Raw genomic sequence first — 26,915 nt, forward strand, 5'->3', positions numbered from 1 at the left:
TATAGATCTATGCTACAATAAACCACCCTAACAGCAATTGCACTTTAAAAAATAAACCATTGACTGCGGAGAGCTTTGAGATGTTCTGAGTGACATGGTACGCTCCGTAGAAATGCAAGTCCTTTCTTACGTCTGTGTTGATTAAATTCCAATTGACAATTGTAAGGAAGCTGTTTTTTTAATTATAGAACTATTGATTGAAGATAGGAGTCCAGTAAATCATCCATCACTTTATTTTCATTGCTAGCGACATGTGGGAGATGTTGAAGCCGTACTTCACACAGTCATCATATCAAATTGCTTTGTAGGACTGGGTACGACAATAGTTTAGTGCTGTTTAAAAATAGCAGCTCTATTTATAACTCCCCCCCCCCCCCTTGTCCTAATAGAGCGATATCTAGCACAAGTTGTCAATAGCACGGCACATTAAATGGTGACTGGTATATAGACATTTATCGAAATCACATCCTGCGACACCAAATCACAATGATTGAAGATTCAATGCAAACTGTTTCAGAGATTTTCTAGAAGGACACCGTTTCCAACAGTTGAGAGGAGGGCCAGAGATACAAGATTGATTTTAAGAGATTTGCAACAGAGGGAAGGACACAGAGAGCTGTGAGGCTGTGTAATTCACTTCCAGGGTTAGGCCCCGATTTTCGGCTTGTGTGGGAAATGGTCGGATTTCCCCGAATGTGGGGTTTCTGACACACATAAAAAAGTGTCAGCCAGCCCCACGCAATTTTCCCTCAATTGGCCAATTAATTCCCAGCATGTGGGAAGCCTTGCTAATTGTCTAAATCGAGTCAGAAATCCCCACAGTATGATGCCATCATTCGTGGTGCTTTCAAGGTCCATAGCAAGCACTGTATCCTCTGAAGGCTTCCAAATGAACCATACAGGATGGCAGAGGAGCCTGCAGCAGCTGTGGCCAGTGCCAGACCCCGAGCTGCCTTCAAAATCGATGAGGCTTCACTGCAGGCATTATTGGATGGGGTTAGGGCCCACAGGGAGGTCCTCTTCCCTAGGTCAGGGAGGAAGAGGCCTCCCACTGAGACCAATGCTGCATGGATGCAGGTGTCAGCAGGTGCCAACTCGCTGGGAGTCACCAGAGGAACCTTGGCATTATATCTCTAACTCCTTCCTTTACTCCCCCACAGTACCATCCAGAGCCCCCGTCCTCACTGTGGAGGAGGAAGAGGCCGTGCAGCCAGACTCCTCAGAGGAAGCTCCAACCTCTGAGGGCGCAGCGTCAGCAGAAGTAAGTGCACCCAGCACCAGTGCAGACACTCACACCTCGGGGGGACCTTTGGGACATAGAGTAGCGTTGTCACCTGGTGTTTCACAGCTGACAAGTGAGCCTCAGCAGATTCTGGAGACAGGGACAGCAGTGGAGAGTCCTCGTCGAAAGGCACAGGGTTCTGCCAGCTCAGCTCAGCTGCGCTGCATCTCGACCCTCTGTCTCTGGGTCCATCCGCAAGAGAAGAGGTGATGGATCTCCATGCACAGATGCAGGAGTCTCTGGCAGGTTTTGTCTTCTGGGTCGCTGCGAGTGTGGAGCGAATGGAGGAGTCCATAGCGACCATGAGCAGAGCCTTTGTGGAGTCATTGGTGCATGAACGCAGCACCATGGAAAGGTTGGCAACCTCCATGGAGGAGATAACTCGCCAGCATACGGAAAACATGGTGAGTGCTCATAAGAGAATGACATCTCTTGAGGAGCGTTAGCCATCTGTTGAACAGAGAAACCAGATCTTCATGGAAGTCCTTCTGAGTAGGACTGCCAGTGCAGAAACGGGTCCCACTGGCCCCCTAAAGCGCAGCAAGGTGCTCTCAAGCCACTTCCAAGCGCTGGCCCCTTCTGGCTTGTGCAGCTTCAGGTGAGTGAGCAGCAGCCTGGTGCTCCTGGTAATCATCCTGCTATTCCTGGTTCTGCTGCTGCCACCTCTGCTGTTGGAGATCCTCTAATGCCAGGAAGGGAAGGTGCCAAAGGCCTCCCATGCTTCTAGCAGATGCCTGGCTGAGGAGGTCCTGAGTTAGGGTGGTGAGAGGGGCTTCCCAGGAGCTCACACTGAAGAAGTGTGTGAGGCTCCAACTTTCTGCAGCTGCTCCTAAGGCTTCAAATAGTTCCCCCAAGCCTTGATCAACAAGGTCCTGCAGCCTGCAAATGCTGCCTCTTTAAATATCTTCAGCCCTCAGTGACCTGCTGCTGCAAGCAAGCAAGCCAGCTGTTTTCACGACAGCTCTCATCGGCGGGGTTCCCCGCAGGCGGGTTTCAGGTGGGGAAAGCCCCAAAGTCGCAACGGCCCCGGAAAATCCACTTCAACAAGCAGATAATTGCTTGTTAGTGCTCCGACGACCAGTCCCACCAGCGGCGGGCGGGACTGAAGCGGGGCGCGTGAAAACGGCAGTCCGAAAGTCGGACGGGGCGGGGAATCAGGCGGGAGGGTCCCGACCCGCTTTTTCTGCGATTTTCGGACCACGGCCGCATGAAAAGCCGCCCGACAGCTGCCCGAAAATCGGGGCCAATATCAACATTCAAGATTAGATTGGATAGGTGGATGAAAAGATAGAAGAAAGAAAGATTTGCATTTATATAGCGCCTTTCGTGACCTCCGGACGTCCCAAAATGCTTTACAGCCAATGAACTACTTTTTGAAGTGTAGTCACTGTTGTAATGTAGGAAAGGCGGCAGCCAATTTACGCACAGCAAGCTCCCACAAACAGCAATGTGTAAATGACCAGATAATCTGTTTCAGTGATGTTGGCTGAAGGATAAACATTGACCAGGACGCCAGGGGATAACTCCCCTGCTCTTTTGGTGTCAGCTGTGGCTCAGTGGGTAGCACACTCACCTCTGAGACAGAAGGTTGTGGGATCAAGTCCCACTCTATGGGGGGGACTTGAGCACATAAAGCTAGGCTGACACTCCAGTGCAGTGCTGAGGGCGTGGTGCAACGTTAACAGCTTGGCTGTGCCAGCTAAAGATGCACCAAAATGAAGAAAATGTTCCCAATTCAAACTCACAAGTGTTTGCAGCATAGAAACAGGCCATTCGTCCAGTATTTATGCTCCACACGAGCCCCCTCCCACCGTACTTCATCTAACTCTATCAACATATCCTTCTACATAGAAACATAGAAGCTAGGAGCAGGAGTAGGCCATTCAGCCCCTCGAGCCTGTTCCGCCATTTAATGAGATCATGGCTGATCATCCAAACTCAGTACCCTGTCCCTGCTTTCTCCCCATATCCCTTTAGCCTTAAAAAATATATCTAACTCCTTTTTGAATAGATTTAATGAATTGGCCTCAACTGCCTTCTGTGGTAGAGAATTCCACAGGTTCACCACTCTCTGGGTGAAGAAATTCCTCCTCATCTCAGTCCTAAATGGCTTACCCCTTATCCTTAGACTGTGACCCCTGGTTCTGGACTCCCCCGCCATCGGGAACATCCTTCCTGTGTCTAGTCCTGTTAGAATTTTATAAGTTTCAATGTGATCCCCTCTCATTCTTCTAAACTCCAGTGAGTATAAGCCCAATCGACCCAATCTCTCCTCATACGTCATTCCTGCCATCCCAGGTATCAGTCTGGTGAATCTTCGCTGCACTCCCTCCATGGCAAGAACATCCTTCCTCAGATGTGGCGACCAAAACTGCACACAATACTCAAGGTGTGGTCTCACCAAGGCCCTGTACAACTGCAGCAAGACATCCTTGCTCCTGTACTCGAACCCTCTCGCTACGAAGGCCAACATACCATTTGCCTTCTATTCCTTTCTCCCTCATGTGTTTATCTAGCTTCCCCTTAAATGCATCGATGCGAGTCACCTCAACCACTCCCTGTGGTAACGAGTTCCACGTTCTAACCACTCTCTGGGTAAAGAAGTTTCTCATGAATTCCTTATTAGATTTATTAGCGACTATCTTGTATTTGTGGCCCCTAGTCTTAGACTCGCCCACAAGTGGAAACATCTTTTCTACACCTTCGCTAACGAGCCCCTTCATCGTTTTAAAGACCTCTATCAGGTCACCTCTCAATCTTCTCTTCTCTGGAGAAAAGAGCCCCAGCCTGTTTAGCCTTCCCTGATAATTGTACCCTCTCAGTTCTGGTATCATCCTTGTAAAGCTTGCTACATTCCCAACGGTAATTGATCATTCTGCCAGCAAATACCATTTGATAATTCGCATTTCACACACTTGTGAGGCTGTACTTCCAGCAGGCTCTGATCCTGACATGTTGGGCTGGATTTTGTCAATGGGGAGCTTTTGGAGGCGGGACTCCCACTATTTGGGTTGTAGTCCCGCCTCCATCGACTTGTGGCCAACCCACGCTATTTTCCCTTGATTGACCTTGTTAACCCCACCCAGCAGGCTCAGCAGGCCAATTAAGGAACACCTGGTTACTGGTGACGTCAGCGATTGATATTTCATCTGTCAAGAGCTTTTGACAGATGAAAAATCAGCTCTGTGAAGCTGTCAAACACTGACAATCTGTCTTCTAACTTGAGTCCTTCTACTCAGACTCAGTTAGAGATCTCTCCAGACCAGAAAGCAGAGGCTGCAGCTTTTGACAGTTCAGCGGCCATTCTGCTTTCTGTGCCGGTGAGCTGAGGGACTACCGAGAACTGAAGGAAGGAAGCCTGCAGGAGAAAGTAAAGGTAAGTAAAACTTATTAAAACACTTTACACTTACCTCACACACTTACCTCTGCACACATGCACCCATCACTCACCTGCACAACGGACATCTCGACCCCTCCAACCTCTGCAGACAGACGGTCCGCCTCGCTAACTTGGCGTGGTTCGGAGCCGTCGGACAGCCCACACTTCAGGGCTAAAAATAGGGATTAGGCAAAAAACTGCCTGTTAACTACCTGTTAACAGGCAGTTAATTGGCACTAATCCCCTTCCTGCCTCGGGGAGGCGGCTCCCAGCACAGGTCGGATACCCGCCTCCTGGGACATTGGCACGGAGGCGGGTTGGGGGCGGGATGGGTTCCTGCCCCCCGATTCTGCAATTTTCCCACCACTCCCGCCTCCAAACCCGCCTCCTCAGGGCTTGGAAAATCGAGCCTGTTATCTACAGCTGTATCCTGCGTACTTAGTGTTGGGCTTGCAGAGTTCCGCAGGAGTTCCCGTGGATGATGTCATTTCGCCAGTCCGGCCTTTCCTGGTGATGTCCGAGGCAAGAGTCGGAAGGCAGACGCAAGAGGCGCTCCCAACCCTCACTTCTGGCGGAACTTGGCGCTGATCCAGCATAACCAGGTAACAACACCCACCCCAACCCTCCGCCCCAAATACATCCTCTGCCCACCCAGATAACTGCGGCTTCCTTCCGCTGGGGAATCATCAATTTTGGATCCTGGCACAAAGTCCATCCCCTCGTCACGTGGTCCATCCCCCTTCACCGGCCAAACCAGACTGTTGGCACCCACGGCGTTCTGTTCGACCCTGAGCTGAGCTTCCAGCCCCCATATATACTCGCCATCGCAAAGAGTTTGGAGATGGAGAGAAATTCAAAAAGTGGGTTTTTGCAACCAACCCCCCCAGGGCACTGGAACATCATTATGGGATTACTGACCCAATTTTGTCAGTACTAGCACATAATTATTACCAGGAGTTTGACTAATAAAACAAGATGGTCTGGCATCAGAAGTCTGTAAAAGGTTATCCGTATCATGTGGCTGTAGAATTTCTCTCGTCTCCCGACTTAGAATTTTCACACAAAATAGGCCTATAATTAAATAGAATCTGCATTCATCGTGATTGCTGCAAGTTCTTGTGTAAGGAACCCTGGCCTCATTTTCACTGTCTGGTATCATTTCTCTCTGTTTAATCAGCTTCATCTTTATAATATTTCGACCTGTTTTCCACCTCTTGTCAATCTGCCTCTGTTAAAAAGAAGTTAACCAGAAGTAAAATACAATTTGATGTTTCATCTGCACCCATTAAATTCAATGCTTTAGATTGTATGTGAGTGAAATTTGTATAAAAAAACATTTGTAATGCGCAATGTCATAGGCATTATGACAAATGAGTTACGTGCAACAGTGAAGCATAACTGCAAAAATATATTTAGCGATGACTATATTTTATAAATACTTAATTGTTTTATGTTTTGCCAGATTGGGAAGTGACTTGTTATTTTTTGTGAGGTCTTTCCTCCCCCCCCTGCCCCCTTTCATTTTATTACAGAGCTCCCCTTGTCGCTTTCTATTCACTTCACAGACCCTCGCTCTGCACTGCAACACTCAGTCAATATGAGTCTGCGGTTAACACCACACTGAAAATGCCCCAGACCACTTGTGCGGAAATGATGAATGACTACTTGAGGCCAGTTCCATGGAAATATTAAGAACATTGACTAATGCGCAAAGTATTTCAGACTAACATGATGATTGCATGACGCTGCTTGTGTTTGGTTTGCGGTGATGAATCACCTGATTATTGCACCCACCTTTTGCATGGCATCATACGTGTGGAACGTCAATGTTTAATGGGCAGTGTCGTTCCACAAAGATCCTTGATGTCTAACAATAAACTATTACTTCTGGCATGCCATCACCTTCTATTATGAATCCGAGGGAACAGTTATGCCATTGCTAATCCCCAGATTTATTCCTCTGCATTATTTTCACTAATGAGTGTCCACTGTAACTAGCCATGTTATACTTCATCCGCATATTCCCCATTACTTTCCAAAATGTGGCTTTCTAGTACAACAACAACTTGCATTTATATAGGGCTGGATTTTCATTGGGCCGTGGAGTCGGGATTGGAGGCGTGTGGGGGTTTAAAATCCTGAAATCGGGGGTCCCGACACCATCCCGCCCCCAACCCGTCTCCTTGCCAGTTTCAAAGGAGGCGGGTACCTGTCCCGCACTGGGACCCGCCTCCCCGAGGCGGGAAGGGGATTAGTGCCAATTAACTGCCTGTTAACAGGTAGTTAACAGGCAGTTTTTAGCCTAATCCCTATTTTCATTGTTGAAATATGGGATTCCCGACGGCTCCAAACCACGCCAAGTTAGCGAGGTGGACCGTCGGGATGAAGGGCTTGGAGGGGTCGAGATGTCTGGTGTTCAGGTGAGTGATGGGTGCATGAGTGCAGAGGTAAGTGTGTTTGGTCTGTGTAAAGTGTTTAAAGAAGTTCTACTAACCTTTACTTACCTTTACAGCCTTCCTTCCTTCAGGTCTTGGAAGTCCCTCATCTCACCGGCACAGAAAGCAGAATGGCCGCCAGCTGTCAAAATCTGCAGCCTCTGCTTTCTGTTCCAGGGCGATCTCTAAATCATCCTGAGAGGAAGGAATTAACCTGGAGTACAGATTGTCAGTGTTTGACAGCTTCAAACAGCTGTGAAACGCTGATATTTTATCTGTCAAAAGGTCTTGACAGATGAAATGTCAATCTGTGACATCACCTGTTGCCGGGTGGCCCTTAATTGGCCTGCTGAGTCCGCTGGGTGGGCTCAACAAGGTCAATCAAGTCAAAATCGCGTGGGTTGGCTAGAACTCGATGGAGGCGGGACTACAACCCCGAAAGTTGTAGTCCCGCCTCCTACCCGCCTCCTCAATGAAAATCCAGCCCATAGCGTCTTTGTGGAGTAAAACAACCCCAAGGCGCTTCACAGGAGCGTTATCAAACAAAAGTTGACACCCGAGCCACATAAGATGATACTAGGACAAGCTTGGTCAAAGAGGTAGGTTTTAAGGAGCGCCTTAAAGGAGGAGAGGTAGTGAGGCGGAGAGGTTTAGGGAGGGAATTCCAGAGCTTAGGGCCCAGGCATCTGAAGGCACGGCCGCCAATGGTGGAACGATGAAAATCAGGGATGCGCAAGAGCCCCGAATTGGAGGAGCGCAGAAATCTCGGAGGGTTGTGGGGCTGAAGGAGGTTACAGTGGTAGGGGAGGGGTGAGGGCATGGAGAGATTTGAAACTCCTGGACCAAATGAGGCAATATAACTGGAATTAAAGGCCACACGCACATTGTTTAAAAGAAAAGAAAGCCTGACTCTTCATTGACCATTCCATCAGGCCAGACGTACAATACGACCATTTTTGTTAGAAGTGAGAAGGGGGGAGAAAGGCAATGGTTTGGGAGAGAAGTGGCCAAAATTGCCCTCTTGAGGTCGGGGAATCTGATTCTGTTTGAGGCACAAATATCCTTGACTTCTATTCACAAGAAGGAGGATCCTAGCGAGAACGAGAACTCCTGAGGACTCTTGGTATTTGTTACTCTTAAAGCGGTTCTTTGGAATTCGCAGCAGTAATCAGAAAGTACCAGGTTGGATCAAGACCAATGTGCAAGGTAGTTTATTAATAAATGCGAGATTGGCGAATGTCTTAAGGGCCGGGGGAAGCCCACTTATATCGATTTAATTGGTTTTCATACTGCTTTCTCTCTCTGAAGAACAAGGATGAGAATTTTAAAATCTTAACGTTGCTTAACTGCGAGCCAATGTAGGTCAGCGAGCACAGAGGCGATGGGTGAACGGGACTTGGTGCGAGTTAGGACATGGGCAGCCGACATTTGGATGACCTCAAGTTTACGGAGGGTAGAACGTGGGAGGTCGGCCAGGAGTGCGCTGGAATAGTCAAGTCTTGAGGTAACAAAGGCATGGATGAGGGTTTCAGCAGCGGATGAGCTGAGGCAAGGGCGGAGTACATGACTGGTGGATTATGTTTCAGAACAAGTGTAAGGTCGTCCATTGCAGATGATACTAAGATGGGAGGGAAAGTAATGAGTGAGGAGGACATAAAAAACCTGTAAGGGGACATAGACAGGCTAAGTAAGTGGGCAGAGATTTGGCAGATGGAATACAATACTGGAAAGTGTGAGGTTATGCACTTTGGCAGGAAAAATCGTAGAGCAAGTTATTATCTTAATGGCAAGAAACTGGAAAGTACTGAAGTACAAAGGGATCTGGGGGTCCTGGTGCACGAAACTCAAAAGGTTAGTATGCAGGTGCAGCAAGTGATTAAGAAGGCCAATGGAATGTTGGCTTTCATTGCTAGGGGGATAGAATATAAAAATAGGGAGGTATTGCTTCAGTTGTACAAGGTATTGGTGAGACCGCACCTGGAATACTGCATACAGTTTTGGTGTCCATACTTAAGAAAAGACATACTTGCTCTCGAGTCAGTACAAAGAAGGTTCACTCGGTTAATCCCGGGGATGAGGGGATGGACATATGAGGAGCGGTTGAGTAGATTGGGACTCTACTCATTGGAGTTCAGAGGAATGAGAGGCGATCTTATTGAAACATATAAGATTGTGAAGGGGTTGGATCGGGTGGATGCGGGGAGGATGTTCCCGATGATGGGTGAAACTAGAACTAGGGGGCATAGTCTTAGAATAAGGGGCTGCTCTTTCAAAACTGAGATGAGGAGGAACTACTTCACTCAGAGGGTGGTAGGTCCATGGAATATGCTGCCCCAAAAAGCTGTAGAAGCTACATCATTACATAAATTTAAAACAGAAATAGACAGTTTCCTAGAAGTAAAGGGAATAAAGGGTTATGGGGAGCGGGCAGGAATTTGGACATGAGTCTAGGTTCGGATCGGTCATGACCCTGTGGGTAGCGGAGCGGGCCCAGGGGCCGTGTAGCCTGATCCTGCTCCTATTTCGTGTGTCTAATTCTGTTAGATTTAGGAGATGGTTCTGTGATAGTAGATTGGCGGTTAGGATCAGATCAGCCATGATCTTATTGAATGGCGGAGCAGGCTAGAGGGGCCGATTGGCCTACTCCTGCTCCTATTTCTTATGTTCTTATGTACTCCTTAACCTGAATTTCATTGAAACCATTTGATTTATATGCAATGGGACAATATGCCGAACCTTACCATACCTTGGGGAATGGGAATCTGAACTTTTTGCAGACTTGCATCTATCTAAAGCTTCCGTATAGGTGACCCTGACTGAGATTTCGTTTTGAAACTAAAGAATGCAATGTTTTGTTTTCCTGCCACTATCAGCTTGGCTCAGTTGACGGTGCTCTTGTCTCTGAGTCAGAAGATTAAGGGTCCAAGACCCATTCCGCTACAGGGCTGCATAACTTAGGCTGACATTTAGTGTAGTTCTGTGAGAGTGAGCTGCAATGATGGAGGTGGCATCTTTTTGGATGAAATGTTAATCTGAAGGCCCCGTCTGTGTATTCGGGTGGATGTAAAAGATCCCACGACACGGCCCGTGATCCTCCCAGTTCAGGCCCAAAATGGCATCGGGGTCCAACTGACGTCATAGGACCCCAATTTAAATGTCAAAATTAGCTCTGCGCTTGTTATGTATTGTGTGTTCTATTGTGTGTTCTCCTCCCACCTGTGGTGGCGCTGTCACAGGAGATAAATGGTTGGGTGTTCTCTGTTAAGTTTTAGCTCTCTTTGTTCGGAACTTTCCAGAACTTCCTTTCCTTCCAATAAAGCACTTCATGTTTGAATCTCAGTTCTGAGTCCTAAATTGTGTCTAGGTAGAAAGGTACCGACACAACAGCGCTCTCTTCAGGCAGCCCACCCGGGCAGCCTCTTTGAGGGACCCCAACAAAATGGAGACAGTGTGAACGGGGCTGTAAATTCTTCTACACCATTTTCAGGGCCCTGTTTCCACCAGGCCTCAAAATTCAGCCCAATTACTTTAGGGAAGTGTAGTCACTGTTGTTTTTGTAGGCAAATGTGGCAGCCAATTTGTACACAGGAAGACCCCACAGCCAGCTAATTACCATATAACCTCTTTTCTTGGTTGAATGTTTTCCTGGATACCTTCCTTCTCTCCTTCACATAGTGCCATGGGATTTCTCATGTCCACCTGAACAGTCATACAGGGCCTCGGTTTAACGTCGCATCTGAATGACAGCACCTCCAACATAGAAACATAGAAGATAGGAGCAGGAGTAGGCTATTCGGCCCCTCGAGCCTGCTCCGCCATTTAATGAGATCATGGCTGATCATCCAAATTCAGTACCCTGTCCCTGCCTTCTCCCCATATCCCTTGATCCCTTTAGCCTTAAGAAATATAACTAACTCCTTCTTGAATATATTTAATGAATTGGCCTCAACTGCCTTCTGTGGTAGAGAATTCTAACAGTACAGCACTCCCTCAGTTCTGCGTTGGAGTGTCAGCTTAGACTTGTGTGCTCAAGTCTCTGGAGTGGGACTTGAACCCACAACCTTCTGACTCAGAGGCAAGAGCGCTACCCACTAAGCCGAACCGACACAACAGATAGATAAAGACTATATCAGGCCCAAAAGTTAATTATCAGGTGATACTAATAAGATCATATACGAATCGCGAATTGGATTGTCTCTTGTAAGGGGTCGTTTTAACGAGCTTATGATGTGCTAGATCGGTTTTGATTTCGCACTGCTCGTGAGCGGTTCCGAAGCGCTCCCCCCTCACCGGTTCTAGACACTGGGCTTATTGCCAGACAACCTTGATGTGTAGCCCAACTTGTGACTCGGAAGACAAATGGATCAGGTGAGACAAGGTGAGTTTTAAATCAGAAATATCTTTATTTTCAAGGAGAATAAACACAGAGAATGCAAGAATCAATTTAGACAAAAATCATTAGCACGCCTCTCAATGGGAGCTAAAATTTAACACACAAGAGTTACCTTGACTATCATAATACATCAATTCTAGATCAGCGATATAATAAAACGGGGGTGGAGAAAGCGCACAGCACAACGAAGGATGAATAACACTCCCGAATTACAAAGCCCTTAATATTAAAAACCCTCCCGTCTCTACAGTATACCTCAACTAGATCAGCTAGGTGGAGTTGGGCCTCTATGCTCACCAGGGTTTTTAAAACTGTCCTTGACCTTGGTGCTCCTGTATCGTCCGGGATCTCCAATCTTCCTTATGGGACCGGCTCCTGAACCTGCTCTCCTGCTCGAACTTGTAGGCCCTCCGTGCTCCTCGAACCTCACCAGGGTTTTAAAACTGTCCTTGACCTTGGTGCTCTTGTATCGTCCGGGATCTCCAATCTTCCTTATGGGACCGGCTCCTGGACCCGCTCTCCTGCACAAACTTGGAAGTCCTCCGAACTCCTCGAGCCGTCTCCTCTTCCGCGCGGTCTTCGAACTCCTGATGGTATCTGGACTTGGACTTCACTGCTTCTGGTGAATCTTGTGGATCTGTCTGAGTCTGGCTGAATCTCTCTCCTGCACAATCTTGAAAGTCCTCCGAACTCCTCGAACCGTCTCCTCTCCACTCGGCCTTCGAACTCCTGATGGTCTTGGATCTGGACTGAACTTCTGAATCTGCTCTCCTGCACAATCTTGTGGGTCCTCCTCGCTCTGTCCTTGACCTCGTGTCTGTGTGAATCTGTGATGGATCTGTCTGAATCTCACTGAATGAGTGTATTGCTGTCGATTTTCCCTCAACAGTTATACTGTTTCCTTGCCCTTATCTCGGCGCCAAATCAGGGGTTTTCTTTTGTCAAGGTAATGGGCAGGCTGCTTTGACAAAAGCAAGTACTTTAATTTAATGTCTTGTAAATGAAACTGATGGGATCTGTCCTGTGTCCCTCTGAGTTTGGTACAGATAATGTTTTTTTTTCTGTGCTCAGCGATTTCAGAGATGGGTTTGCATTTTGCTAGCAATTAGCGCACCTCCAGGTGCAAATACTTTTGTTTACGAGTTCGTTACTGCTGTAACCATATTATCATATCAATAGCAGTAAGTTCTGGAATCTTCTAATCGGTGATGACTCAGGCTGCTGTAAGATACTGCTGGTGTGTCCTTTTGAACTGAGCCATGAGAACTGCCAACTCCATCTTGTGTTCTCACAATGTGGCCATTTCAGGGGTTTTACCAATCTAGACTGTATTTTCTGGATTTTGCGAATCCTACACTCTTTTGAATTTTAATGAATGTTTCCATTAGCCCAAGATGATCAGAGAAGGATGCTTGGTGATGTTACATAGAACTACAAAGAATTTATAGCACAGAACCAGGCCATTCAGCCCAACCGGTCTATGCTGGTGTTTACGCTCCACATGAGCCTCCTCCCACCTTATTTCATCTCACCTCACCAACATATCCTTCTATTTCTTTTCAACCTCATGTACTTACCTAGCTTCCCCTTAAATGCATCTATGTTATTCGCCTCAACCACTCCCTGTGGTAGCGAGTTTCACATTCTCACCACTCTTTGTCGCTGATGTAATTCCAATTGAAATGATGCAACACTACCAGTCAATTACATCTGAAATTGATGCTTTTACCCTATTTGCATGATAGATTTAATGCAACTCCATTCCGCTGACCTGAAGTAAGTCTGACCTCCCGAAGAGGTGCATGTTATGAACCGCGTCAGTTATTGTCCACTGCAACTGGTGCTTTGGAGGTAGGAAGAGACAAGGTGGAGTAAAAGTAAGTGGAGACTTGAACTGAACTGAAGAAAGCTGATTTAAAGCTGCTAACTTAGCAGCCAGCGGGCAAATAAAGGCATTTTTGTTTGCTAGTGAGATCATTTGGTTACGCAGTGCATTTTGATACTGAACGGAGTCAGCGTTTGCGGCAGAAGCAGGTTATTAACGTCCTGCGGTGTAACTGTTTTCACCAAGCATTATTGACGGGGAAACGAGTCAAAGCCGTTGGTCTCAAACCGTTTGAACCGTGGTCTAAAGAGTCTTCCTCGATGTGCATATTTTACATACGCACCCCAGCTCAACAAATGCCCAGTATTCTCAATGAACGGACAGTCACACACCCACCCACAGAATCAAATAATGGTGGAAAATTTGGAATTCCTAGATTCCCCCTTCACATATAGGAAGGATGCGACCAACACCAACAACAACCTGTATTTATCTAGCGCTTTTAACGTAGTGAAATGTCCCAAGGCGCTTCACAGGAGCGATTATCAAACAAAATGTGACCAAATTTGAACTTTTTTTTTTTACTTTCCTTCCCAGAAATGTCAACATCAAAGCATCCGAAATGGCATCAGGCTTGCAGGGGAGAGGCCTATAAATCGGTGGGAGTCTTGCCTCTGAAGCATTTGAAACCGCTTGCTGTGAGGGACATGACAACAGCTGCCTGTATCACGAGAGGCCATTTGCTGTTAGCAGGGCCCTCTTCTCATTAGGGCCTGAGCGCTCGCTGCTGTGCATTTACAAATACAAGCCGCATCATTACCTGCGCAGATTCAAACTACTGATACCCTATTTTTGCAAATTGCAGCGGTGAATTTCCATGGGCAGAAGGTGGGGATTTCTTTCACTTGTGACATCAACAACAACAACAACTTGTATTTATATAGCACCTTTGACGTAGTAAAATGTCCCAAGGCGCTGCACAGGGGTGTTAAAAGACAAAAAAATGTGACACCGAGTCACATAAGAAGAAATTAGGGCAGGTGACAAAAAACTTGGTCAAAGAGGTAGGTTTTAAGGAGCATCTTAAAGGAGGAAAGAGAGGCGGAGAGGTTTAGGGAGGGAATTCCAGAGCTTAGGGCCCAGGCAACAGAAGGCACGGCCACTAACGGTTGAGTGATTATAATCAGGGATGGTCAAGAGGCCAGAATTAGAGGAGCGCAGATATCTCAGTGGGTGGGGGGGGTTGTGGGGCTGAAGGAGATTACAGAGATAGGGAGGGGCGAGGCCATGGAGGGATTTGAAAACAAGGATGAGAATTTTGAAATCGAGGCGCTGCTTAACCAGGAGCCAATGTAGGTCAGTGAGCACAGGGGTGATGGGTGAACGGGACTTGGTGCGAGTTAGGACACGGGCAGCCGAGTTTTGGATGACCTCAAGTTTACGGAGGGTAGAACGTGGGAGGCCGGCCAGGAGTGCGTTGGAATAGTCAAGGCTAGAGGTAACAAAGGCAGGGATGAGGGTTTCAGCAGCAGATGAGCTGAGGCAAGGGCGGAGACGGACGATGTTATGGAGGTGGAAATAGGCGATCTTAGTTAAGCCGCAATAGTTATGCATCAATAAAAGTGCGAGCTTGTCTATGTTGTTTAAGTTGTTAAGTAGGTCCAGTTCTTATGGGGTCAATATTACGCTGTTCCCCATTATTTTCATTCAATACAGTATTAAAGAGGATAACCAGAATGTGAGAGCGTTGACTTCTGGGGGTAAAATTCAATGTCAGCGGGGCCACAAAACGGATGGTAGCGAATCGGCCGTTATACACTCCGCCCGATTTTCCATTATATTGACTTCAGTGGAAAATAAAATCAGACAGGGTGTATCCATGCCTTTGTTACCTCCAGACTTGACCATTCCAACACTCTCCTGGCCGGCCTCCCCCCTTCCACCCTCCTTAAACTAGAGCTCACCCAAAACTCGGCTGCCCGTGTCCTAATTCACACCGAGTCCCGTTCGCCCATCACTCCTGTGCTCGCTGACCTACATTGGCTCTCAGTCCAGCAACGTCTCAAATTTAAAATTCTCATCCTTGTGTTCAAATCCCTCCATGGCCTCGCTCCTCCCTATCTCTGTAACCTCCTCCAGCCCTACAACCCTCCGAGATCTCTGCGCTCCTCCAATTCTGGCTTCTTATGCATCCCCCACTTCCTTCACCCCATCATTGGTGGTCGTGCCTTCAGATGTCTAGGCCCTAAGCTCTGGAATTCCCTCCCTAAATCTCTCAATTTCTCTACCTCTCTCTTTCCTCCTTTAAGGCGCTCCTTAAAACCTACTTCTTTGACCAAGTTTTTGGTCGTCTGTCTTCATGACTCCTTCTTTGGCTTGGTATCAACTTTTTTTGTCTGATTATGCTTTTGTGGGGTGTGTTACTGCGTTAAAAGGATGGAAACCCAGCGTAAGCTCGAGGAACAGCACCTCATCTTCCGATTAGGCACTTTGCAGCCTTCCGGACTCAATATTGAGTTCAACAATTTCACATCATAACCTCGGCCCCTATTACATTTTTACTTATATTTTTTATCCACCCCTTTGTTTTGGTTTTTCCCTCCCCCCCCTTTCCTTTTTTTCTCTCTCCCACATGGCAGCTGTCTCCCATTCTGTCAGTGCATTTCACACCTAATCGAGAGCCGTCTTTTGTCTCTTTACTAGTCCTATCACCATCTCGTCTGGTTTTGAATGCCTCTTAATGTCTCTTCACTTCTCTTTTGTTCTTTCATCCTCATTTCCCAGCCCCCAAACTGGCCTTTTAATCGGTTTCATTTCCTGTGTTTTCTCAGTCCTGACGAAGGGTTTCGACCTGAAACGTTGTCTCTGTTTCTCTCTCCATGGATGTTGTCTGGCCTGCTGAGTTTTTCCAGCATTTTCTGTTGTCATTTCGGATTTCCAGCATCCGCAGTATTTTGCTATCGTACAGTATAAATGTTAGTTGTTATTGCGTTGTATAATGGTCAGCTGATCAGCGACCACCCATTTTTTGCCCCTGCTGAAGTTAAATTTTACCCCATGGTATGTTATCTTGAAATGGTGGTTAATATAGACATCTCATATGATGACATCAGTTATTAATTTCTCTCATTATCGTGATGAAAGAAGAACCAGGTGTAACCAGCTACTATCCTAACCCTCCCATCAGTCATTGTAGATATGTCAAACAGTCCAAATATGGAGCTTGCCTTTATATATTAGCATATGTTACTGGGTTAGTAATCCGGAGCCCTGAACTAATGATCTGGAGATGTGAGTTCAAATCCTACCATGGCAGCTGGGGAATTTAAATTCAGTTAATTAAATAATCCTGGAATAAAAAGCTCATCTCAGTAATGGTGACCATGAAACTACCGGATTGTTGTAAAAACCCATCTGGTTCACTAATGCCCTTTTAGGGAAGGAAATCTGCCGTCCATACCCAGTCCGCCACTCAGTTGTATTCAAGAAGGCGGCTTCTCGAGGGCAATTAGGGATGGGCAATAAATGTTGGCCTTGTCGGCGACGTCCACATCCCATGAATGAATTACAAAAAAAATCTATAAAGCATCTTTAGCGTAGAAAAAAATCCCAAGATGCCTTACAAAGCTACGTGAGGAGAACAGAGTCTGCAAAGGGATATTGATAGACTAAGTGAGGTTATTCACTTTGGTAGGAAGAATAGAAAAACAGAATATTTTTTAAATGGTGAGAAACTTTTAAATGTTGGTGTTCAGAGAGATTTGGGTGTCCTCGTGCAAGAAACACAGAGAGTTAGCATACAGGTACAGCGAGCAATAAGGAAGGCAAATGGCATGTTGGCCTTTATTGCAAGGGGGCTGGAGTATAAGAGTAAGGGGCCTAGAAATTCAGTTGGGCGCGCCAGCCGTTAGCGCCTTAGGAGGAGTAGATCTTGAGCGCTAGGCGCTTAGCGCCCGGGCGCAGCGCGATCTGCGCCTCGCCCCAACTTCAGTACACATTTAGCGCCGGCGCAAAGTCTTAGCGCGCGCCCTGCTGCGCGCGCAGATCATGACGTCATTTCGTCGTGCAACGCCCTTTCTGCGCCCCGAACCGGAACTTCACTCGCGCTGGCCCATTGTGCGCCGGGCGGCCCTAACGACTGTGAAGTGGAACGGTACACAGCCGATGCGGGCCGCGGGGAGCGCAAATTAAAGGGCCCTCCTGTACTAGGAATGGTACGGCTGGCTGGGGGGAGGAGGAAGAGGAAGAGGAAGAAGAGGAAGAGGAAGAGGAAGAGGAGGAGGAGGAGGAGGAGGAGGAGGAGGACGACGACGACGACGACATAACAAACTGATGGAGAGAAACCCTCCCCAAAACCACAAATACACCAGTGTCGGCCTTTCAAAAAAACAAATCCACCCTCCCCCTTTAAGAGCTCACCGGAGCCAGAGTGTCTGCCGTCAATCAGCAGCTCGCCGCACCTGCCCTGCGCCCAACTTCCGGTTTAGCGCCCCGGTCCGCCGGCTTAGCGCCTAAAGAGAGGCGTGCAGCGCCAGTTTTAGCGCTCGAGCAAACTCTTAGGGCAAAGCTAATGAATATCGGAGAAGTGGCCTCGATTTGGCGGCTGGCGCAAACTTTAGCGGCCGCCCGACTTTACCGCCCCAAAAGTGGCTACAATGAATTTCTAGGCCAGGGAGTCTTGTTACAATTGTACAGGGCCTTGGTGAGACCACACCTGGAGTACTGTGCACAGTTCTGGTCTCCTTATCTAAGGAAGGATATACTTGCCTTGGAGGCGGTGCAACAAAGGTTCACTAGATTGATTCCTGGGATGAGAGGGTTGTCCTATGATGAGAGATTGTGTAGAATGGGCCTATACTCTCTGGAGTTTAGAAAAATGAGAGGTGATCTCATTGAAACATACAAGATTCTGAAGGGGATTGACAGGGTAGATGCTGAGTGATTGTTTCCCCTGGCTGGAGTGTTTAGAACTAGGGGGCATAGTCTCAGGATAAGGGGTCGGCCATTTAAGACCGAGATGAGGAGGAATTTCTTTACTCAGAGGGTTGTGAATCTTTGGAATTCTCTGCCACAGAGGGCTATGGATGCTGAGTCTTTGAGTATATTCAAGGCTGAGATAGATAGATTTTTGGACTCTAGGGGAATCAGGGGATATGGAGATCGAGCGAGAAAGTGGAGTTGAGGTCGATGATCAGCCATGATGTTATTGAATGGCGGAGCAGGCTCGAGGGGCCGTATGGCCGACTCCTACTCCTAATTCTTATGTTCTTATGTTCTTACAAAGCCATACGGAAAATGGAAGCCAAGGAAGGAGAGATTTGGAGGGGTTGTCAAAGCGGTGGGTTTTAAGGAGAAGAGGGAGGTGGAGAGGTGGAAAGGTTTAGAGTCATAGGGCAGGATTTTAACTCAGGTGCAAGATGGTGCCGTGTTATCCACATTTCGTGTTATCCACCCGAATCTAAAGGGCTGTGGGAGATTGATGCAATTTTAACTTAATTGTCCAATTGATTTCCAACGTGTTGGAACCCTTGGCAAATGGGTTTTTCATGACTGAAAGTCGCCTCCGATGACGTTATCATTGCTGCTGCATTTAAGGTCAGCAGCAAGCCTTGCTTCTTCTGCAGGCTTCCAAGCTTCCTCCATTTGGTGTAAGAGGGACCTGCAGGAAAGATGACAAGCGGGAGGCCCAGATCAGCTCCTCGTTTTGACGAGGTGGCCCTGCAGGCATTGGTGGATGGGGCTAGGGCCAACAGGGAGGTGCTCTTCCCTTCCTCAGGGAGGAAGAGGCCTCCCAAGCAGACTAAGGCAGTGTGGATGCAGTTGGCTGAGGAGGTCAACTCTTTGGGAGTCACACGGCGAACCTGGATTCAGTGCCGGAAAAGATTTCATGACCTTCAGTGCACTGGAAAAGTGAGTATGAATTTCCCATCACCCTCAATCTGACCCCCATTGCCTTTCCTCACCAGCACTCAGCTTTAGCAATCTCTTCCTCCACATCCCACTTGACACTGACATCCATGCACCCTTACCCATTCCCCCTCTCTCTATGCTCACATTCACATAACTATTCGACTATGCAGCCCTCACACTCCCTATCACTCTGATGCTATGAAAACAACTGACAACACACAGGGAGGGCCCTTGGTCTTGGCACCTCACTCCATCTTTGTCTCCTAAGTATCTATGCTATGCAATCTCTACACTCACTCCTTCATTCTCACTCAACCTCCACTTGTCTCCCTCACTGCAGGAAAAGAGAGCTCACAACAACAGAGAGCGAGCGAGGACAGGAGGAGGGACAGCCTCGATAGTCCACCTGACCCCCTGGGAGGAGGCGGTACTTGAAATAGTGGGACTGGAGGATAATGCGCATGCGGGGGATGGACAGACGGGTGTAACACAGCAAGCTGGTGACAGAAAAGTTTCCCATCTCTCTCTGACATTGCATGAGTCGCTGATAATGATTGTGAAGCTCTAACAGATGGACTTATGAGCATCTGCAAAAAGCAATGTGCATGTAGCCTTGGCATCACATCTCTGACTCTTTCCTTTACTCGCCCACAGGACCATCGAAAGCCCCCGTCCCCCCTAGCCAGGACGAAGAGGCTGAGCCTCCAGACTCCTCAGAGGAAGCTGCGACCTCTGAGGGTGCAGCATCACCAGAAATCTGCGCACCCAGCACCAGCGCAGACACTCACACCTCGGTTGGACCTTCGGGACATAGAGTAGTGTCGTCACCTGGTGTGTCACAACTCACAAGTGAGCATCAGCAGATTATGGAGACAGGGACAGCAGTGGAGAGTCCTAGTCAGAGGGCGCAGGACTCTTCCAGCTCGGCTCCAGAGAGTAGGACCTAGGCCAGTGAAGGCAAGGGTGCCATTGGTGAAGTGAAGGGAGGGGGGTAATGCAGAAGAGGCCAGAGTAAGAGGAACGGAGTGATTCGTGCGGGGGTGGTGGGGGTGGGGGGTGGGGAGAGTTGCAGGACAAGAGAAAGTACAGGAACAGCTAGGCCATGGAGTGGTTTAAACATGGGAATGAGAATTTTTAAACTTGAGGCTTTGGGTGATGGGAGAGCAGGACAGTGCAAGATGGGACATGGGCAGATATTATAGAGAAACTTATCGCACCCTTAGGACAGCCCAAACTGTTGTTATGTAAGCCACTTGTGGCAACCAATTTGTGCACAGCGAGATCCCACAGACAGCAAATACCTGCATTGCATGCACTGTTAATGCAGCAAATACCTGCATTGCGTGCATTGTTAATGCTGCAGAATTGCTAGGCATTTTTTTCCCAATAGATTGGTGGCATTTATTGTAGAATACATCTCTTTACGGAGGTTATTGCAATTGTAAGTCATTTTAAGGAAAGTAATTTCTTTTTAATGTTCCACTTAACAAAAATTAAATGAATTTTCTTTTAAAGGCATCAGCTTGATCAGTCCGGATGAAATCAAAATAGAAAATATTCATTAGAACGGGGCCTTGAGAGTATTTTAAGAGATTACATCATAAAAGGGAAGTGTAATAAAAATTCCCTTTGGCTTTTAGGCCAGTGATAGATTCTGCGCCGAGGTGTTAAATCATAGACAAACACAAGTTGTCCTTTGAGCCTTGGCGAAATATTTCTTTGAAGCCTCGTGGGATCATTATGTGCTGGTAGGGTTTGGGAACAACTATCAATGTTCCTGACAAGTTTTCACATTTCTAAACAAACATTACGCATTCTAAAGCAATGCTTTATACATGCAGGGGGAAATATTCAGAGACTCCATGGAGTCTCGTCCCTCTCGATCGAAGGTCGAAGGCCCAATTTGTGGTGCTCGTCATTTTCTGGTCATTAGGTTGTAATCTGAATGTAATACATATTTCAATTTGTTCATAGGAGACAAATATTCTAGCTATAGGAACAGGGGGAGGCCATTCAGCCCCTCGAGCCTGTTCCGCCATTCAATTAGATCATGGCTGATCTGTATCTTAACTCCATCCACCCGCCTTGGTTCACTATTCCTTAATACCCTTGCCCAACAAAAATCTATCTCAGTTTTAACATTTTCAGTTGACCTAGTCGAGTGAATAAGAAGAAACCGTTTCCACTGGCAGGATGTTTGGCAACCAGAGAGCACAGACTTAAGATAATTGTCAAAAGGACCGGGGGGAGATGAGGAAACATTTCTTTACACAGCGAGTTGTTGTGATCTGGAATGCGCTGCCTGAAAGGGCGGTGGAAGCAGATTCAATAGTAACTTTCAAAAGGGAATTGGACAAATACTTGATGGGGGGAAATGTGCAGGGCTGTGGGGAAAGAACAGGGGGGGAGTGGGACTAATTGGAGAGCTCTTTCAAAGAGCCAGCACAGGCACGAAGGGCCGAATGGCCTCTTTCTGTGCTGTATCATTCGATGATTCTATTTAGAAATCGGCAATTTTAGAACTGATTTTAACCTAACTTTCCTCCAAGAAGTTCTTTGCAAAACAAACACACAAGTACAAATGAACAACAATTCTGAGATGGATGATGAATAACCTCCTGTCATTTACAAAGCCATAAGCTAATATCTGTAAAAAGAAAGAAAGACTTGCATTTCTATAGCGCCTTTCACGACCACTGGACGTCCCAAAGCACTTTACAGCCAATGAAGTACTTTTGGAAGTGTAGTCACTGTTGTAATGTAGGAAACGCGGCAGCCAATTTGCGCACAACAAGCTCCCACAAACAGCAATGTGATAATGGCCGGATAATCTGTTGTGTTTTAGAGGTGTTGGTTGAGCAATAAATATTGGCCCCAGGGCACCGGGGATAACTCCCCTGCTCTTCTTTGAAATAGTGCCATGGTGTGGCGGAGCCACCAAAGGACTCAGAGCGGTTGTACATAACTGGTTTACCAACAGTTCCTGCTACACTAGAGAGACCTTAGAAACTATAAACCAGAGTTAAAGTTTAAAAAAAGAGAGAAATACTCACCAACCAATCACTTACCTGCTTCCTGGTGACGTCACACTTTGATTACTTTTTACCTCTCTCCCCTGCCGATGCTCAGTGTTCCCACGCAGGCCCGCTCTGGTCGGGCTGCTCCTGACTCACTGCCGCCGGTTTCCAACTGCCGCCGATGCTCAGTGTTCCCACGCAGGCCCGCTCTGGTCGGGCTGCTCCTGACTCACTGCCGCCGGTTTCCAACTTCTCTGTTCCATATGACATTTCGTTTGTGCCATATTCTTGCGGTCTCTGTTGTATCTCTGCAGCGCCCCGTGCTGTTGCTTCATATGATACCGCAATGCTGAAAGCCTTTTCCAGCGTAAGGTCCTTTTCAGATAAAAGCCGTTTCTGGGTTCCTTCACTTTGAAGCCCACACACAGACTTGTCCCTTAAGGTATCTGCCAGTCCCACTCCAAACTGGCAGTGTTTCGATAGTTTGCGCAGTTCTGTTAAATAATCAGCATTGCTTTCATCCTTATGCTGGTTCCGTTTGTGAAACTTGAATCTTTCTGCTATCAGCAGCGGTGTGGGGTTTAAATGTTCCTGGAGTATCGTTACTATGTCTTCAAAACTCTTTTCCATTGGCTTTGTTGGGGTTACTAGATTTCGTAATAAACCATACGTCTTTGCACCCATTAAATTTAACAATACCGACGCTTTCTTGTCATCTGACACCTCATTTGCCTTGCAGTATACCTCTATTCGTTCGACATATGTAGTCCAATCTTCGACTTCATTGTCAAATGCGGTGATACTGCCACTCTTCGGCATTTTGGGTGTGGTTTAAAATGGCATCTCCCAATGGCTTAAAATGGCGTCTCCCGCGCTTTCCTTCCTCCCCCGCTGCTGCCAACGCCGCTCCCGGCGGTTCTCGTGGCAATGGCGGCGCCCTGTAGGTTTCGCGCGCTTCTCCTGCGCTGCTGCCAACGTCGCTCTCGGCGGTCCTCGTGGCAATGGCGGCGCCTCGCGGGTTTCTGTGCGTCTCTCTCTCCCTCTCTTCGACGCTGCTCGGCCCCTGAACACCGGCTGCACCCTGTGTGCTCTGCCCTCTCTCTCTCTCTCCCCCGTCGATGCTGCTCGGCCCTTTGCTGTGCTGCTCGGTCGGGCTCTAGCCTGCCGCTGTCCGGGAAGGGTCTGCGCACTACCTGTTGCCAGCCCGTTTCGCTGGACCACCTCGACTGGAAAGCCAAGCCTGGCTCTCGACAGCCTCCCCCGCAATTCTCGAGTCTCTGCTGGATGACTGGGCGGTTGCCCGTGGTCGACGCCCGAGTTTCTGGCCTTGACCTCCAATCCACTGATCTCCAGGAACGAATCCCCGGGAGGTGATGCAGAGTTGCAGGTAGGTTCGAACTTGCCTTGTCGCCAATGTTGTGTCCGTGTATAATAAGACACAGACTGCAGGAGAACGGTACAACAGGTGTTTACTCAACGTGGCTCACACTGGAACTGATCTGTACAGATTACTACTCAGTGCTATATACAGGTGTGGTCACTGCCGGTACTGCAGTATACATGCGCTGTAAAAGATAGTTCCCCCCCTTAAAGGTATATACATTACACTAGGGGCAGATTTTCTGTGTGCCAACAGCCTGCTAGTTGATGTCCGACACCGCCGGCTGATCAATGTGGCCACCTTCCACTCGATCCCGTGCTTCCACGGTACCTCCGTGGCCCGTTCCATTGCCTGTGTTTTTCCCCCTCCAGATGATTTCACGCGGCTCCTCGGGGAGTTTCCGGAGCTGACAAGGCCCACCTTCTCCTCTTCGGCGACGAAACATGGTGTTGAACATCACATCACCACTACTGGCTCCCCGGTTTATGCACGGGCTAGAAGGCTCGAACCTGGCAAGCTTGCAGCTGCGAAGGCAGAGTTCGCCACAATGGAGCAGCTCGGCATCATTAGGCGATCGAATAGTCCCTGGTCTTCGCCTCTACACATCGTGCCGAAACCAGGCGGCGGCTGGCGGCCATGCGGTGACTACCGACGCCTCAACAACGCCACCACTCCGGATCGGTACCCGATCCCGCATATCCAGGACTTCTCGGCCCACTTGGCGGGAAATAATGGCCCAGAAATTCGGGTCGGGGGCTTCCCGCGGGTGCAAGCCCCCGACCTACACTTACCTAGCGCGCCGGCAGTTGACCTCTTGGCCTGCGTGGAATTCCTCTCCGAGGCCTGTCCCAGAGGCCGGCGCACTATGCTGGCGTGTCCCAGGGGCGTAGTTAATGCGATGCGTCCCCTGGGATCACGTGAGCAACAGGCAGCCAATCGGAGCAGTGAATGCTCCATTCATAAGTCTTGACAGATAGACCTGTCAAAACGTATAAATGCTGAGGCTGTAAAACTGTACTTTACCTTCAAATAAATTTTAAAAAAACATCACACTTTGTAAATAAACTATAAATGACATTAAATAACTATTTTAAACAAAAATTTAAATTTTTGAAAAAAATAATTTTATCAAAAAAGGGGCTAAAAATAAACTTACCTTGCTTTAAAGTATTTAAAAGTAAAAAACCTGTGGAAAAAATGTTTTAATTTTAAATAATTGACCACTTACCTTTGAAAATGAAGTCCTTACGGCTGCTTTTTACATTTCTAAAATGTACAGACTTACCCGCACGTTAAAACCTGTAAAAAAAAAAGGAAGTTCAACGCGCACGCACAGACTCCCGCGCGCACGCGTTCGACCTCTGAACCCCTTGGTTCAGAGGATCGGAAGTGCCGGTTTCCCGCGCATGCGTAGTGCATGCAAGATTCCGGCACTTCCATCGGGTCCACGCGTGAGTACTCCGTCCGTACTCACGCGCTGGGACCCGAATTTCTGGGCCACTATCTTCTCTAAAGTCGACCTCGTCCGTGGATATCACCAGGTTCCAGTGCACCCACAAGACGTTCCGAAAACCGCGGTCATCACCCCTTTTGGCCTCTTTGAGTTCTTGCGGATGCCGTTTGGCTTAAAGAACGCAGCACAGGCGTTCCAGCGTCTGATGGACTCCGATCTACAGGACCTGCGTTTCCTTTTCGTCTACCTGGACGACATACTCATCGCCAGTGCCAGTAAGGAGGAGCACATCTCCCATTTGCGTTCCCTCTTTACGTGCCTCAGCCAACACGGGTTAATCATCAACCCGGCCAAGTGCCAGTTCGGCCTACAACAAATCGACTTCCTGGGACACCGCATAACATCGGACGGCGCCGTCCCTTTGGCGACAAAGGTTGAGGCGGTTACTTCTTTCCCGTAGCCGTCGACAATCAAGGCCTTGCAGGAGTTCCTGGGGATGGTTAACTTCTACCATCGTTTCGTACCCAAGGCGGCTCAACTCATGCAACCTTTGTTCGGGGCCCTCAAGGGCAAGTCCGGTAAAGACCCAATCAACTGGACAGCTGAAATGATCCAGGCATTCGGTAACACCAAGAATGCTTTGGCCAACGCAACCATGCTGGCACACCCACTTCCAGGTGCTACCATCGCCCTTACCACCGACGCGTCAGACTACACCATTGGTGCGGTGCAAGAGCAATGGGTCAGCGGCACGTGGCAACCGCTGGCATTTTTCAGCCGTCAATTGCGAACAAATGAGAAAAAGTACAGCACCTTCGATAGGGAACTACTGTCCCTTTTCCTCGCCATTCGCCATTTCCGGTTTTTATTGGAGGGGCGCCCCTTCACGGCTTTTGTCGACCACAAACCCCTTACGTTCGCCATGGCCAAGACAACTGAACCGTGGTCCGCTCGTCAACAACGTCACTTGACGTTCATTTCCGAATTTACTACGGACATTCAACATGTGTCTGGTAAGGACAACCTGGTGGCAGATTGCCTCTCCCGTGCGACGGTCCACGCGGTGCACCTGGGGATCGACTACGCCCTCATGGCGAAAGATCAGGTTTCGGATTCGGAGGTCCAAACATATCGAACCGTTCCCTCCAGCTTCCAAGCGACCGACGTCGTCTTCCAGGACACAGGTGCCACGCTCCTTTGCAACGTTTCCATGGGAGTCCCTCGTCCCATAGTGCCAGTCGAATGGCGCCGGAAGGTTTTTGATGCCATACACGGGTTGTCGCACCCAGGGATGAAGGCTTCGCAACGGCTTATGTCAGCCAAGTTCATCTGGAAGGGGATGCACATCGATGTCCGTGACTGGGCTAATACCTGCGTCGTATGCCAGAAGGCCAAAGTCCAGCGTCATGTCAAGGCTCCAGTAGCTGCGTTCACTGTTCCGGAGCATCGTTTCGACCACGTGCATGTAGACCTCATGGGGCCGCTTCCGCCTTCTCAGGGTTATACTCATCTCCTTACCATAGTGGACCGCACCACTAGGTGGCCAGAGGCAATTCCTTTGGTTTCCACCACGTCGGCAGACGCCGCTAGAGCTTTCATCTCCTGTTGGGTCGCCAGTTTCGGAGTACCGGCAGACATTTCCTCTGACCGCGGACCGCAGTTTTCCTCGGATCTTTGGAATGCTGTGGCTCAGGGGCTCGGTACCAAGCTTCATCGCACCACCGCCTACCATCCTCAGGTAAACGGCCTTTGTGAGCGATTCCACAGGTCGCTTAAAGCCTCTCTGCGGGCCAGTCTTCAAGGCGCAGGATGGGTGGACAGACTCCCATGGGTCCTGTTG

The sequence above is a fragment of the Somniosus microcephalus genome, chromosome 16 (assembly GCF_052327205.1).
Source record: "Somniosus microcephalus isolate GS21.2 chromosome 16, FLI_Smic_1.0, whole genome shotgun sequence".
Classification (NCBI taxonomy): Eukaryota; Metazoa; Chordata; class Chondrichthyes; order Squaliformes; family Somniosidae; genus Somniosus; species Somniosus microcephalus.